The 17,841-nt window shown below is 39.1% G+C and overlaps 1 long non-coding RNA gene across 1 annotated transcript in view; it reads left to right on the forward strand.

Moving 5' to 3' along the window:
• LOC137977494 (uncharacterized) overlaps positions 1–6,599 on the forward strand; it is an 8,358-nt gene extending 1,759 nt beyond the window's left edge. Inside the window, exon 2 of the long non-coding RNA XR_011117813.1 lies at positions 6,429–6,599. This is a non-coding gene — a long non-coding RNA (uncharacterized lncRNA). The remainder of the gene's footprint in view (positions 1–6,428) is intronic.
• Positions 6,600–17,841: the final 11,242 nt, after the last annotated feature.

Raw genomic sequence — 17,841 nt, forward strand, 5'->3', positions numbered from 1 at the left:
TATTCACTCATGGCTGCGAGGTTTTATGCTTAAATTTGGACATTAGAAATATCCCTTGATACTTATGAGACAAAGAAAACATAACTGAGCAGTAAAATTTGACCATAAAGCCTGGTAGCAGGGCCTGAATATTGATTTATCGTACGTGGCCTATTAACAGTTGCAACAACCTTAACATCCGCAACAATGAAATGCAGAAGTGATCTTTGCCCTTAACTGGACAATTTTCTGTCAGTAATTCTCAATTCAAATATATACATCTATTTCATTCATCGACTGCGAGTCCTTTTACGGGAACACATGAGCCCACCAAATTGACCTGATTCAGACTGTGTGGCTTACATTGTACCGGCATTGCAGAGGTGTCGATTAGTGACAATTGCTTAAATTGTCCAGTTTAGTGCAAGGATCAAATTTTCCATTTCGTCTGTAACCCGCACTTCAAATGTACACTTTCATTTCATTCATCCGCAACAATGTTGTGGTAAAAGTTGTCACGTGTTACATCACGCTAAAACGTTTAACGCAACGTTAAAAGTTGTCCCGCGATACTAGTAGTACTAGGGAGCTTAAGCACGCGCGTTTCTGAGACGCGGACGGCAACCGGAAGAGGACATTTCTCGTGCCAGGACATTAGTGTCTCCCAGATTTTTAAACGAATTATCTGTAATGGAGAAAAGATATTTAGCAATGTAAATGTGGTTGTCTGAAGACAAGTTAAAAGGGAAAACAGCTCACTTCCGGTTGCCGTCCGCGTCTCAAAAACCCGCGTGATTAAGCTCCCTAGTACTTTTGAGCCGCCGACGGCAACCGCAAGTGAGTTCTTTTGGAACTTGTCTTGACACAACCAGTTTTCTATTGTTAAGTATCTTTAAACTATTACAGACCATTAGTGTACAAATGTGGGAGACACTACTGTCCAGGCATGTGAAATGCTCAGTCCGGGTTTCCGTCCGTGGCTCAAAAACGTCGCGTGCTTAAGCTTCCTAAAGAGACCCTTATCACGCGCCGACGGTAACCGGAAGAGAACATTTCGCACGCCAGGACAGTAATACCTCCCAAATTGTTTAACTAATCATCTCTAATGGAGAAAAAAGGCTTCGCAACATAACGGTGGTTGTGTAAACTCGAGTTAAAATGGAAAACAGATCACTTCCGGTTGCCATCCGCCTCTCAATTGCGTCTCACAGAATATCTCAGGTCTGACCCGATGCTGAGTCGGAACAATGTAGGGAGTGAGGTGCCCGGATTACGGAAAATTTTTTCAGTTTTCAAAGGAACGAGGCATAATACAATGTATACTTTTGTTTTTTAATGAGGTGCAATTGAGATGCAAGATGGTTTTCTGCTTGCAATCCCGCACCTTAGTGGTTTAGTTGCACCTATGGAATAGTGATCACGAATATTCTTTCTTTCGTTGCTATAAGGTTTAATCTCTGGAAAGTTCGGTCTCCAAATTTTTTGATACGCGTGAAAAACTTTTCAAGATACATGTTACATGGTAATGAGAAGATACGCGATGGTTTTGCATCTATACAATGGATCGAAGCCGGTTGTTGTTTACCAAATCGTTAACCTGCCCAGTTGACCTCGTGCCGTAACATTGTTGCACAATAAACAACACGTGGGTTTGCTGAAGTGTTATAATTGTGCCGATTCGAGTTTACAGTGTAAAGATCTCGAGTCTTATACTGGGAATACCCTGAGGACTGTGAGAACGCACTGTTTTCAGACACAAGGGAGTAGGTCACTAGGAGCGGACGAAAATCACCGAGTCGTTACAGCCGTGAAAGATACCACATTTCCTTCCCCCGAAAATCCCTCTTCGTCTACAAGAAAAGGAGAAAGCTACAATCATAACACTAACAGTGCAGAGATTCACGCAAAGTTTCCAACAGTTTGGGAAAGCCCTATCAGAACCTTTAAACAAGCTTACATGAAGAAAGTAGAGGAAGAAAAGAAGGGAGGCTCTATAGACTACAGTTCTAGCATTCCTGCGGAAGTTGATAGATAGCAAAGAGATCTCATGGTTGTAGACTATGACAAGCCGAGGAGGTGTCGTTTGGCATAAATAGATCGGGATCCGAGGAAAGCAAGAGAATTCAGAGCATTCGGTGTGAAAACTCCTTAGGTTTAGGCCATTTATTGGGAAGATATCTATCGACAAACGTTCTTTTTGTTGTTCAGTTGTGCCACCAGTGAGGATCTGGTTGGCACATTAATGACAATAAGTGACGTCAACGATATCTTCTCTGCAGGCGATGTAATTTTTCTCGTAATTTCTCTCGAACCACAATGGAGTGATTTAGCTCCCTATGAAAACAAACAACAAAAACGCAAACAGCGGGCAGTTGCGTACGTTAAGGCGGCTCTAACCGGTTTCAACACTTTGAAGAGACTCCGTCTTTAAAAAGGCTGGCACTACACAGTGTATCACGTAACAGCAATGTTATGGTACCATATGAAACACCGATTATTGCTGAACAAGATGCGGTCATTATTGTGACGTAATAAGTTACCTAGGCAAGGGGAAAGCCGTTGGCTTTTGTTACTCATATATGAAAAACAATCTATTATTATTGCTGGAAAGTAATCAGAAGGCCAAAATGTAACTTTCTGCAAAGTTTAAATTCCGGTACTGCAGAATCAGAGCCGCCATTAAAAAACTCACAGAGTTAACGTGGCTCTGAATCTGAATTTACTTTTAAACTTTGCAAAAAATTTTAATCTTGGCCTTCTGATCACTTTTCAGCAATATTAAATGGGGGTCAGCGGGTTTGTTTTTGAGATAATGAGCAACTAAAGCAAAAATATAGCGCGTTACTACAGGGCTTTCCAGTTGCCACGGTGACTCATTACGTCACAGTAATAACCGCATCTTGTTCAGCAGTATTTGTTGTTTCTTATGGTAATTACATCGCTAATACGTGATACAGCGTTGTTGTGCCAAACCTTCTAAGACGAACGTTGCTTGAAAGCTTTGAAACTGGCGTGAGCCACCTTAAAACTATGGCAATGCGTTTATCCTAACCTACCTCTCTCTTCGAGAAACGTGCTCTATATCTGAAGCAAACAGGCACGAAAGTTATAAAAATCAAATTAAACTCTTTTCTTTGATTTTTGACAAAACATATATTTCGGCTGAATCTTACTAATCATGTCCAACAATGCTACGAGCAATGCACAAATTGACGTCTCAGTCTATCTCATATTGTCATAGGTATCAAGAAACATAGAGCTGAATAACGCAAAGGTTACGTCACAGCTCAGCGAATGGGAACGTGGGCTCAGGCTCGCGTGGTTTGAAATGGCGGGTATTTTATTTATTTATTTGTTTAAACTTAAAAATAAGGTGGCTTAGAATTTGGAGGAAAGAAATAAATATCTCGAAAAATGAAGTCCTGTCGAACGTTGAAAAAAACGGTTTTCTTTAATAACTTAGAACTCAAAGTTACATGCCACGTGGTACTTCTCATCATTCCTGTACGTAAACTTGATGATAAAAAGGAATCCATTGAGTTCTAAGGTCCATTTCTTGGCATAAACCAGACAAACAAAACATGAAACAAACTGAACGGAAAATCAACACGTACAAACCACAAAATCGGATTTCGGGGTTAAAGTCTCGCGCATGCGCATACGTTATTCAGCTCTGTTGTCAAGAAACATAAAATTGCACAAAAACTTTTGTTGAACGCTGACACACCATCGATCATGTGTCAGTGCCGTGTTGATTTGACAATAGGTGGTTTTCAAGTTACGTCATCGCCGCCATATGTTGGTGGACAAAAACGAAAGATCGATCTCTCATTAGCTCCTTTTATTCGTCCACCAGCAATTGTGTATCTAGAGCTTGGCTGCAAGCCATCTATAGAGGAATAGAGCATAGCTTATATGCGAAATGGCAAACGCAGGCCCAGTAGAAGAGCGTCCGAACTGGTAATCGGAGGATGCACAGAAGGACTCGGATTTTTTTTCCGATTATCCCCGAGTTATCAACGAAAAAAATCATTTCTTCATTGCTTGATATATTAAGATAACAGGAAATAATTGACCTAAAATCTAACACTTTTTTTTTTATTTGTGGTAAAACGCAGTTCATACTGGTGTTTTCTGCTTGGCGTAAAAAATAAGCTAAATTTCTTCAATAGCTGATCATCAGGTAAGAGAGCGGATCCCCCATGCCTCAACAGTGTTGTAAGATTTATTTTTAGTTTTGCAAAGCTATTTTAAGTTCTCGTTCCCAATGTCGTGTGGTCAGATGATCAAGTTCGGGGGAAGTCCGGGGATGAGATTTTCCCGCTGTGTCGCGTAGATGCAAGCGTCCAAATCTGCAGCTATAGAAATATGAGATCACGTTTGTCAGTGTGTCTTTTAATTGTAGTCTGAGCGCAATGAGCATTCTAGAGAAGATTCGTCATTTCCTAAAAAGGAAAGGAACTGGTGCCAATAAAGGGTTTGACAAACAAGTGGCGAAACTGGCATTACAATGACGTTAGGCATTACTTTTTGCCCGTACATGTGTGTGTGTTTGTGAGTGTGTGTGACAGTGGAGCTTTTGCCCATTCATGCAATCTAGTCTGGAATAGTAATAATATCAATAGCAATCTAGTCTGGAATAGTAATAATATTAATACTACTACTAATAATAATAATAATAATAACAATAATAACAATAATGATGATGATAATAATTATAATACAAATAAGGATGAACTCAAATCAACAGAAATCAAATAAAATCAGCAACGATAAGTCAAGTTTCTAATTGACCAATCACTACCGCGTATTCCATGTGCTTTGTGGGCCAAGTGACCCAGCATCCAGGATCTTGTAGTTGCTTGATGTATCCATCATCAGGTTGTGTTTAAAATACAACTAGAAGAAAAACTCTACATTGTGTGTTGTCTTTCGAAATTCACAAGGATCTAGTTTAAGAAACAGATAACTTTACAAAATCAAGTAATAGCAAATCGTACGTTGAACTTCGTTGGAAAGCAAATAAAGAAAAGAAAACTAAAGCAAAGATTTTAAGGAAATAAATACTTTATGTTGATAAATGTCACTTTCTGAGCGGGGATTATCATTGCAGTTGCGAACATCTCAGCCATTTCCAAAGAAGCCAGCAAAATCCTCACTTTCAGTCGCTCAAGGCCAGTCCAAACGGCTTGAACCTTTGCTTCAGCATCCATTCGATTTTGTTGGCGGCGATATTCTAAAACGTTGTTGACTGCTGGAGTAGGCAAACGATTTCAACAGATCATCAACATCGATTCAACATGTTTAAACACGGTTGAAAGGGGGCAACCAAACGGTTTCAAATCGCTTTTCACCAAAATCGAACGGTTGTTGAATCAAATGTTTAAGTCGTTTGCCCGAGGCATCAGATTCACTACAACCAAACTTCAAAATATACGTATTCCATATATTTCTCAATTTTTAGCACACTTCTGTTCCAGCTAGCAACAGTGAAAATTAGTGATACGAGAAATTTGGATCTCGAAATAATACTCGTGAAAATTTGTAAATAAGTTGATTATTCCTTTGAAGGCTCTTCAGTTAACCTAACAACGAGACGTGCACCTGTATACTTAACCCGCTATATTCTGGGTTTATCACCCATTGTATTAATATATTCGAAGAAGTATATATCTCGTTTACGCGAAGATGTTGCCAAGGTTTTACCCAGCAGCGGAGGTGGTTTAACGAAGTGACTGTATAAAGATTCATGTAATTAGTAATCTATTAATGACCTCTTGTCAAATCGCTCCCTACCAGTCACCATTGTTGATGCATCAAGCGCTTACAGAGTTCCGTCAAGATACAAACCAAATATCAATCAAATCAAAAGTGGTTCACAGCTGAGCAATCCGTTTCATCTTTAATGTGCCATGTTTAGCAATTATAGACGCGTCTGAATTTAGAAGGCCCGGTTCAGACGCCATACTTTTCATCAACCTCGTTCCCAGGGTCTCTCTTCTCTGCCTCCATTGTCGTTGACGACAATGGAGGCAGAGAAGAGAGACCCTGGGAACGAGGTTGACTTTTCATGAGCCGAACTTAATTAATTCGAGTTTAGACCGACACAAATTAAGAAAAGTACGTCTGTTGATTCAGACGTCGAACTTAATTGGCTGCACAGCCGTTCCTAATCCATTTCCAAGAAAACCAATTCATTTTGTCAGCGGTAAACATGGTTTATGCATTAAAAATAATAAGTTCGGCACATGAAGAGTTCGACGTCTGAATCAAAGCCGATCCGCAACCGTGCTAAAGCCGAAATTCCCGGCTAGACCTGGTGAAAAAAATGACTGAAACGTTCCAAATTAAATTAGCCCTTCTTAATTTCTAGTTGCTTAACAAACTAACTAAATTAAATTGTAACTGGCCTATTTCATGACTCCCAAGCTTTTTGTTTTGAATTTCAGGAGATTCAGTGTTCATAAACTGGTCCCGTCTCAGCGAAGTTTCACTTCATGTAGCTGTACCAGCTCTTTCTATATCCATGTAGACATTTTCATGAGTTCCCACGTTGAGCATTTCTCGGTGATCGTGAGATTAATGCAAAATATGTTTAAATAAAAAAACATTTGATTGTTTCTGACTGTGTGCAAACTAACGGAAAACCAGAACAATGGCGGAATCTTACCACGCGGCCAGAGAACAATAGTCGTGTGACTATATGCAAGAGGTTTAAATTCTGTTTTTAGTCAGTTTTTTCTTTTTAATTATGCATTTTCTTTTGTTATTCTAGGCTTATTTAACTTAAAGCCCTGTTGGGTATTCGACGCTCAGAAACGCTGGGCTTAATAACGCAGCGGGGAAGATTGGAAGAGCAAATTGAATTATTATGACTATCGAAAAGCCTAAAACACAGACTGGTTTCGACAATACTGTATTCTTCAAAAAACTAAAAGAACTTTGTGAGACCATGTCTTCATAATGTAGCTTAAATCCGCACAAAATGCAGACATTTTTGAGCTCATGTGAATCGGTCGATCACATTTACGCTGGTTGATCCAGCAGCGGATTAAAAAGGGTAATTTTTTAACATTGTAGTCAGAGTAAAAACAGCTGTCTGTCCGTTCAGTGTGTTCAGCAGATCTTTGCCATTAGCGTTGCATCCCTTGGAAGTGCCTTTGACGTCATCCATTTATCTAAAGAACTGAATTTAGCGGGTAAAATGTCTTTAAAATAAATGTTTCGGCGCAGCCAGTGTAAATAAACTGCCCTTAGGCAACCTGATGTTTTTTATGTCAACGTCATGGTGTTTCAATGGCGCAAATTGCTATCGCAAAACTATCGCCTTTTCGGATGGGGGTGGGGGGGAGGGGGTGTGCACTTTTCTAAATTTCTGGAAGATTTTTCTGATCCTCGTTCACTTTCTAATTCGTCGGTTTTGCTTTTCTTAAATGTTAATCACTGTATTTGACACAAGTTTATTGGCCTACTGAGTCTGCTTTAGTTAAGTGGTAGACGATCCGAGCTACCTATTAGAAGGCGATACGTTCAATTCACTGTTGGGAACACTCGACGCGTTTTCGAGATTTCCAGCTAAAGTTGTTATCAAAATCATCACCGATATACCTCTTCCTTCGGAACTTACATCTCTTTCTTAGTAATTGAAGATATCTTTAACGATTTGTCAGAAACTTTATTTCATATTTATAAATCCGGCTGTGGTTCTTCTAAGAATTGCAACTTAATTCATGTTGTTAAACGTAAGTTTTTGCATAAACACCATTCAACTTTCATGCGCTTGAAGATATACTGTGACAGAACTACAAACTGATGAAGTTGGTGAACAAAACAAGAAATTTAAAGTGTTCGAATGAATTTAAATTGGCCAAAAACGTTAACGCAAGGTGAAGGCGACACTTGATAAGAAACAGGCTTTTTTTTCGAAATTTCTTTAAATATTAAACTGCGTAAAAAGACCATTGGAATAAAAACAACCTATGAATTGATAGTTATTGAATTAATGGTAGGCTAGTTTGTGCTTCCTGTTTCTTCGTTGAATTTAAAGATATTCTTTTTATGTTTGGCCAAAATTAATCCAACATACAAACAAATGCATTGACAATTTGTTCACTCTAGAGATTTATTGAGGAATTTTACTATTGGTGTACATGTTGTGACTATATAGAATTTTTTCTACAGTTTACAAAACTTTTTTGAAAGTTTGTTTGTTCTACTTACTCTACGTTTGGTGGGTTTTTCGTAGCTTTATACAACAATACGGTTGTTTGCATTTTAACAAGTTGAGCTGTTTCTAGTAAATCCAGCGGTCCCTCGGAAAATAAGGGAGTTGCCCGTAAAGTTCAGGTAGGCCTTGTCTGTGGTAGTGGAGAGATGATCCATAGGATGACAAATACGGCTGGGCTGACTTACAAATATGGCAAGTAGAAATAACACTAGGCATTACGAACTGGCTTTCAGGTGTGCTGCGCGTAACCTCCAAGGCGATAGGCGGACCACGGGCAAGTTTTCGTCTTGAAAAATCACCGCAGCTGAATTCTGCCAAAAAGCTTGGGTGGATATGCCAATAGCACCCCGCCTTATCCATCGCAACCTCTCCCCTCTGAAAACATTCATGCAGCGACAGATTATGGCGGACTGTGTTCTTCCAACGCAAGCGATTTTCTGTAAATTCAGGATAGTTATCTTGAATGAAGCTGTAGATCTCAGCTAAGGTGGCTCGTTTGCGGGGCGAACCCAGAATCGCATAAGAGATGATCTCGATGTAAGATAACGGGGACGAATTTCGCTTTCTTCTTGGCTTCTTTTTCTGTGACCGATTTACGCAATCCCGCTTCTCCTCTTTGGGAACATTATGCGTCCTACCGAACATCTTTTCCGGATTCAGATGATCGTGTCTCTCCATATTCTTTATTACCCCTTTACCTTAAGTGAGATGGGACTCTCTATTTTTCAATCGGGTCTGTACACTAGCTGTTATTTATATCTGTGATCTGAAACACGCCCTTTGTGCTGTGTAATGACATAGCAGTCAAAGATAAATCACACGTGTAACACTTTTTAATTTTTATAAAAGAAAAGAATAAACTTAGAAGAAAGAGAAAGGATGTTTAATAAATCATGACTTTAAATGGCTTTTAGCCAGGGTGACAAAAGACATTAACTTCCACTATTTACAAGTTTTCATTGGGGTTTTAACCTTTTAACAAACATCTAAAATTGCAATGAGCCCTGCTTTAAACTCAGTCAAAAGCCTTCACTTTTAGAAAAAAACAAAACAACACACTCTTAGCCGCGTTTATCAGACGTGCTTGCATTCCATTTTTTGATATGATGTTAAACTAATCGGTAATAGGCAACGCAGGTGTATCAAAGGTTTCCTTCCGGTTTATTTTGGAAGATACATTTAGATAAAGCCAATTAGAGTCTTCTCTTCAACTAAAACAAAGGCGCACACCATGAACTTTCGCATCAGGATCCGTTATCCTCAAACAATTGATACAGTCTATGACGCAGTTAGAGATGTCAGGTCGAGAAGCGAACATGCATAAAATTACAATGCATCGAAACTTGTTTTCTATATTGGAAAATATTTGTCAAAATCAATCGTCGTTACATCTGCACATGAGAACTCAACAACATTGAAACGTGCTGTACGGGCAAATCGGAATGCGTAGTTACCCTTGCAGAACTAAGAGTTTTAATTTGATATTTTTAGTATAGCTTTATCTATTTCTGAACAAAATTGTTTTCATAAATTTTACTGAATGGCAGTGAAAAGGCCTCATGCAGCCTGAGTTTGCCCTAAGGTTAAAAGCTGAAGTTAAAAACATGTGCTTCTATTTCTTTCCTTCCAAGGGAATTGGCTCTTTAGAAATTCCAGCGAGTGTGACGTTGGGCTGCCGGTTGGTTAAGCCAAAAAAGAAAAGAAATGGAAAAATAAGGACACGCCTCCTCATGTTCTCTTTGGCCAAAAGACAAGCTGATGACACGGAAAATGGAAATTGCCTCCAAATTAAAAGCATGTTTTTTTAGTCCGCTCGCTTGCCACTTTAGTCATCAAGAGGAGGTTATAGACGACACCGTTACGTAATCTCCCGAAGTAATTTCTTTGGCAGCTGTCAGAAGCATGTATGTTCGATAAATATAATTTGTGCCAGGCGTTGTTGCGCTAGATACAAGCGAAAATAATGGAAATAATATTGAAGAGTTTCGAAAATGGCATAAGTGCAAACTGTGTTAAGTAATTTGGAAGGAATCCCTAAATTGTATAATTACCACGCGTCGCTAAACAAATAAACCTTGCTTTAGATATTGATACAAATTGACGACAAACCCGCCCAAACAGTGCATTACAACACATAATTGCTTTAATAACCTTGTCAGTTGCTTTTAAAGTGAATAGCATACTCTCGGTTTCACATCAATTGAGAAAAGTGTTAATGCGACTTGCATGGAAAAACTAACCGAAGTAAATACAAATAAAGGAATTTCTTTTCTCTGTCAGACGCCACGCGCACGAATACAATAAACTAGGGCCACGAAAGTTCTTACATATACGGAGGTACAAGCAAAAATGTTTAAGACCATGTGCTTGTTGTTGCGTTTCAAAGAGTTTATATGGAGCCTATTGTTTGAATGCACTTAGCGTGCTTGCAACTTGTGCGTGTGTGATCGCTAATGGTCCACAAGTAGATCGCTACAAACCGTCGAACTACCGAATTTATATTCGTCCAAAGTATTCAAACTCGAAAATGGAAGAATTCGTATGACTTGCACACACTTGCGCATCAAGCGAAAAAGCCAAAGTATTTAGGGGTTTGAAAGGTGGTTTAATAGGAGTACATACTATGTAAAGTCAATGGATCTCACTTATCACCTCTATCCTTGCCTGTAATTATATAAATTACGTTCTATGTATAACTGCATTTTGCATTAGTCTCTACCAAAATAAATATAACAGGGAAACACAAACCGCAAACTATGTAAATCGTCACTGCGATTGCTGTTTTTCATACAACTAGCAATCGAAGTAAAAATACACATAGAAATTTTTTGTCTTGCTTCATTTCCGTTTTCAGCTATGAAACCCAACCAGGTTGTTTTAAGTGGGTCAGTCAGATTTCCAGACAAAAGTCTTGGCCTCGGTTGTTCAAAAGGTGGATAACGCTTTCCACTGGATAAATCACCATCCAGCGGAATAAAAAACTAGCAAAACCAATTGAGTTATTCAGTGGATAGTGATTTATCCAGTGAATAGCGGCTATCCACCTTTCGAACAACTGACCCCGAAATGTTAACAATAACGTTTTAATTCACCTTCTAAGAAGAGTTTCTCTTCGAATTTGCCTGAAAGTGTATCAGAAAAATATTTTTCTCCTGTCAAGAAAACCCCAAATGAATTTGGATCAATTTGTATGAATCTGAAACAAAACATATCTCCGTGAGATCTTTCAGTTCGAAGTTAGCCGCTGTTGTTTTGTTTTGTTTTGTTCTGTTTCAAACATTAATTTGATGTTGTGGACCCGATTAACAAAGATATGGTGCGGGAAGTCGTGGGGTCGAGACCGCGGCCGAGCCGACTCACGGTCAAATCAGTATCCGGTGACAGTTGAAGTGCGGCCTTCAAGACGACATTGAAAGGGAATGGGCTTCCAAGTAGCGTGCTATATTCAATAGCCTATAGGCTTCGTTTCACAACATATTTAAGATTATTATCTCGTCGAGTCGTTAAAAAATTACGGCAACGTTTCGGAGACTCCGTCGGATTTCGCTACATGAGATGAATTAAATGGTAGTTTGGGTCAATCCAGATTTATTTGGATCGACCTATATTAAATTGTTGAGTCAAACGTCAAACTTAACTTCGAACTAAATGCAAAAGCAAATCTCTCGGTCAGAGGGATTCCAGTAAAAGGAAAATGGTGCGAATGAAAGCTAATGAAATGTTTACTGATGAAAACGCTTTGCAGCTCAAGAAAACGACGTTCGAGACTGAAAAACAATGCTGATCTTCTTAGAAAATCTGCGGATGCTCATGAGAAATTTTTCAAGTAATCACCTGTGTATTATACTAAAACAATCATTCACCTCACACTTGGTAAGTAAAAGCCGCGACGTCGTCTCGCTTTTTATTCACCGATATTCACCTCGCCTTCGGAATAACCGAGATTGAATGAACCAATCAGAAAGCAAGAAACGCACTATCCGAGGTGAAACAAATAATTAACAACTACTCTTCGAAGAGGACGTGCGTAGTGGTGCATTTGTCTGCATTTCCTCAACTGTTTGACATGTCTTTTTTGTGAGACTGCGGAGGGTGACTCTTAATTGATCGCTTTTTTTCTGTTGTTTCCGTACCTATTCGTGAACAAGAATAGACAGAGCCTCTGTCTTTTTAGTTGGAGGCAAAATTGATAGACAAACTAACTTGTGTACGTTAAAATTGCTGTGATCGAATAACATTTTACAACAGCAAGTTACATTTTATGTTTTGGTAGCTTCGGAAACTTGTAAAAGTGAATATTGAGATGACAGTGTCTTCAGCGTAGGTCATATAGATGAACTGGCTATGAAACCCCGTACACTTCAAAAACCGCGAGAACAATACTGTTGGACCTTGCCCAAGCACACTCCTTTGTCCTCGGTTAACGATTAAATTTGAAAAATTAATCGAAACATTTGAATGGCAGTCTTCTGAAAAAAAAAAGGTGTGGTTTGTGCATGGTCAGGACCAAAACAGCAAAAAAACAGAAAAGAAAAATGTCGCATTTCATAACCATCTCCATGTGTTAGCTATGTTGCCTCTTTGCTGCATGATGTTGGCAATCGCGTGCTCCATTTCTCAAATCTATTCACTCGCTCTTAACAAATTCATTCCTATTCCAGTCGGTCTGCAATAAACAGCTGAAATCTTCCACGAAGAAATGTCGAGAGAAAACCAGTGGTTATTTCCTCTCTAGAACTGGTACGAAAATATGGAATGGTATCCTGTTTGAACTTCGCCAGCTCAGGAAAACACACTTCAATCGTAGACTGAACGACTTGCTTCTGAAGTTTCTTAAAATTGAGGAGATGATCATGAATGTTGATATGCGCTTGATTGATCTTTCAAAAGTATATGGCATTTCTTTAACAGTTATCCATAATATTTCAAATCATTTCTAGAGTATTAATTTTTCCCTCTTAGGTACGAGGCGCTTGTTTGCGTAATTATTGTTTGTGTAACTCTTGTAATTTCTAAGTGTCTTTTTGTTTACATGTGCCGAATCTAATGCAAGTGAGAAAAATCTATTGTTTTCGCAAATTTGCATTAGATTCGGCACATGTAACGCTCGACGTTTGAAACGGGCCAGAAAATCTAGAGCCAGTAACTCGCGAACTAATTAAAACTTTACATTAATTACCTGTTAGCCGGTAGCACTGTCCATGAACGTGTTATTTTTCTTTCGTAGCAAATGATCGCCGTCATTAATCATCTGTGACTTTTTTGTTTCCGCCTGCGAACGGAAAACGTACCTGTTGAGACCCATACTCAATGCCTCGTGTTTTGTCTAGTTTTCTCCTTTCAGTCCTGTAATTCATTGTCAGTGGGGTAAACAAGACACAGCTTTTAATTAAACCTGACAAAGAAGTTTTTTTTAGAAAGTCACTGTATCAGGTATCTTAGGCCCGGGCCAAACGTCGAAGTTCACATGACACGAACTAAACAGAGAAAAGTTTATGATGAGTCCGACGTTTGACTCAATTAAGTTCGACGAACTATATTTGGATCGAGCAACACGTTCTATCCGTCTACCTCAGACGGACAGAACGTGTAAAAGATTGAGTCTGGGATAAACGTCAAACTTCTCATGAGAGGAACATAACTCACAACTTAAACATTTGTATGATAATGTATGTTTTGGCCTCGGTATCGAAATATTTGTAACAGACCATGCGTATCAAGTGAAGCTATGGTAATAGACCTTTTTACCCATACGGCGGCCATTTTGATCTCTATTGTTTCGAATAGCCATTATGGGATGCCCAGGGGGTAAATACATATTAATTTGCCTCCCGGGCATCCCATAATGTCTTTCGAAACAATAGAAATTGTTTTCAAAATTGCGAGTTGGCGAGCAATGTCAACGCCAGTAAATATAAATGACAGCGAACTGTGGATCCGGAGTCATTGCGACGTCATCTTTTTTATCCATGTGGTTCTTTCCACTGTACCTTGAAATACCATAAAATAGGAACAAAACTCGCTTATTATTTTCGGATCGCTGATTATTATTATCTGTGAATAACTGTTGTGAAAATGATCGAAGATGGTTTGAAACTGCTGATACTGACACTTTGCTTTTGTTTTCTGAGGTTTCGTCCAGCAGTTTGTGGCCGCCGTGTCTGTTGCTCCTATTTCTGATTTAATTTGTGTCTGACAAATTGTCCCTACTGTTTATGACTTGTGCCTGAAAAATCGATTTGTGACCCAGGCAATATGATCTTCTATCAGATACTGTAATCTTTGATTTTCAAAGTAAAAGGAATGGCTGTAAATATTCGAAAATTACTCATCTTCAATCCCTATGCTGAACCTTCGATATCGATTCTGCCTCATGAAATGAATCATATATGAACTGCGGATATGAAATCAATTGAAGCTATGATCTTCGCAGTTATGAACGCAATTTTTACAATTGCGTAGAGAAGCCTGAAAAATTCAGGACTTCAACGGGGTTTGAACCCGTCGCACCGGAATCGCGAGGTCACGGGTTCAAACCATATCCGCAGTTGATATATGATTCATTTAATTCATATACCATTTCATCATTGATTTATTCCTCACGGGACGATTAGAACCCACAAATGATCAGCTCCCAACGTCAGTGGCTTCATAGCGCAGTTGGTCAGAGCGTCACACTTGAATCGCGAGGTCACGGGTTCAAACCCCGTTGAAGTCCTGAATTTTTCAGGCTTCTCTACGTAATTGTAAAAATTGCGTTCATAACTGCGAAGATCATAGCTTCACTTGATTTCATATCTGCAGTTCACATGTGATTCATTTCATATACCATTTCATCATTGTTTGAAAATGTTGATACTGAGACTATGCTTTTGCTTCTGAGGTTGCGTCTAGCACCGTTTGTGGCCGAGTCTGTTGCCCCTGTTCAGTCTGATTTCATTTGTGTCTGGCAAATTGTCGCCCCTGTTTGTGATTTGTGCCTGAAAAATCAATTTCTGACTCAGGCAATATAATCTTCTATCAGATACTGTAATCATTGATTTTAAAAGTAAAAGGAATGGCTGTAAATATTCGAAAATTACTCATCTTCAATCCCTATGCTGAACCTTCGATATCGATTCTGCCTCGTGACTCAAGTTACCCAGAACACCACGTGAACTCGGTGAACAACACCGATACCACCTTGCGCGCCCTGTTAAGCAATACCGATACCAACTTGCGCGCTCGGTTGATCAAATCGAGATTGCTTCTCCCTATACAATATCTACCAATTTACATATTTTCCCCTTTTACGTGGGGGCTTCTAGGTTGCCCCCTGTGGGGGCAAAAGTAGTAACCCTTTTCTCCCCAATTGCACGTGGTCGAATACTTAGATCCCTTATTCTCTCTTCGAAGAATTCTTCTAATTTCTCCTGTGCGTCTCTGGGATAACTACTGTTTAATTCATTTGGATATTAAGCTTCAAAGTCAATTCAACATGTCAACGGACAATCTGCAACACATTTTTTTGCTTTTGAATCATATGTAAAGGCCTTTCAGTATAAAATACTATCCTTCATTCTTTATACTAATTCTAAATCGTATAAAATTTTCTTATAGTAAACCGGCGATTCATGCAGTTTGTGCAAGGTTGAATCTGAGACATTATTCCATCTTTTTTATTTGTGCCCTTATTCAAAGTCTGTTTGGTCTGAATTGAAATTATATTGGTATTTGTTAACCGATCACGAGATACAACAAACTCTTCAAAAGGTTTCAAAATAGACTAGCGGTAGTCGGGAGCTAACATGGTAAGATAATGGTTTGACAATGACTATTTTTTTTATGTTTTGTTCAAGACGTTTTGGCTGGTGCTTTACCCTGGCTGCCAGAGGTATTTCTCTCTATTAACTCTGCTCAGAGCGACGGAATAGGCGAAGAAAAACCTCTGGTTCAGGCCGTTGAGTTTTTTGAAAAGGCCGGTCCAATGGGATGCCGTTTCACATTTCCTGAATTAGATTTTGACCCTAGCAATTCGATTGGTTCCGGGAACTTGTCAGTTCTAACGAGTACTCTGATTGGTTTAGCAACAGCAAGTAGTTCAAACAGGTTTTCAATTGCTGTCAACCTGATTTCTCGTGCCCACTGAGGCCATAATCGAAACGTTACAAAGTTCCGGAAATCGAGGCTTTGAAGGCAAAAAAGTTCAGTGGGTTCCACATTTTTGTTGTTGTTTGTATATGTCCGCCAAAATTCAACTTCGGAATTTGACATCGAAATTTCAAATTTGAGGTTTTACTTTCGTATTCGACAACGAAGTTTTATATGGAACACTGAATTTTTGAATTTGGCATCGAAGTCAATAAGAGGAATGTATCGTGGGAATCAAAGATGCTTGTTGGTAGGTTATGTCCCGTATCAATTTACTTAGTTTTTTCGATGTCAATCAAACGGGGCATGGAAGTGAGGTTCTCAATGGCCTGTACCACAGGTTTTTCTCGCCGCTTCGCCATTCGCTATTCGGTCGCTATAAGAGAGAAAAAACCTCTGACATCCAGGGTACTGGTGCTTAAGGTGATTCCTCAGAAATTAAAGTTCCCGATGAATTTTTTTAAAACTTTCCCTGAATGTTCTCTACCAAGCACTGTTTCGAAAAAAACAGCTCGATAGGTAGTTTATAAAAGTAATACTCGGAAAAAAACTTAACAGGTAGAAAATGTCGAGCATATAGAACAATATTATATAAAATTTGTGGAAACATAACACTATTTGAAACGACGTGGACGTAAAGCGTTCGTAGAGTCGTTATTTTTGCGGTCATATTTTGCATCACAGAGTAACGGGTTCCAACATGCTTTCGCCTAGATCTTTTTTTGCTTCCGATAATTTTTTTTAGTTTTCTTTTAAATTAAGGGGCACAATATGCACACTATTATTATGCAATAAAAAATACAGGTCACCATGCTCGTTTAAAAGAAAATGAGCATTTATTTCGCTATCGAGCTTAGCTTGAGGGAAATTTCTTTCGCTGTGTACGTGCACGCGCTAATTTGCGCGCGCTAATGACGCAAAAATCGTGCGCAGTAGGGATGCGCAATGCAATACAATACTGAGGAATCACCTTAAGCCATCATTAGTTGAAATATAACGTTAGTACGCGCGCTGAGGAAAAACCTGCATGAATTTCTTGAAAACGTAGCGCGAGAGAGACTCTCTGGGATGGCGATTTGTTCATTTCCAGATTACAGATCCTTTCTTGAAAACCAGGCTTCCAAGAAAAGCCGCTCGTGAAAGTTAGCCTCATGTCCAACAACTCTCACACTTCCAAATCCATTTCGTGGTTGTTTTCGTAGACTTCAGTGACAGGAGATCTTGGAGTCATGGTCGAACGTAAAAACAGCCCTTTTGTATTCTGTAATCCGAGTTTTTAGTGATCGTTCAGTTTGATCGTAGTATACAAACTGCCGTTGGTGCAACTGATTTTGTACACTGTGCCAGATTGTGGCCGATCAACCTTTTCCTGGGCTTTTGTTCACAGTTCTCAATGGTTTGAAGATGACTTTGATTTGTTGCTGCCTTAAGATTCGACTAATCCTTTTTAAAATGGCACACTTCAGTCATACCTATTTCACGCAGGTTCTGTGTTTCTCACCAGT

The sequence above is a fragment of the Montipora foliosa genome, chromosome 1 (assembly GCF_036669935.1).
Source record: "Montipora foliosa isolate CH-2021 chromosome 1, ASM3666993v2, whole genome shotgun sequence".
Lineage (NCBI taxonomy): Eukaryota > Metazoa > Cnidaria > Anthozoa > Scleractinia > Acroporidae > Montipora > Montipora foliosa.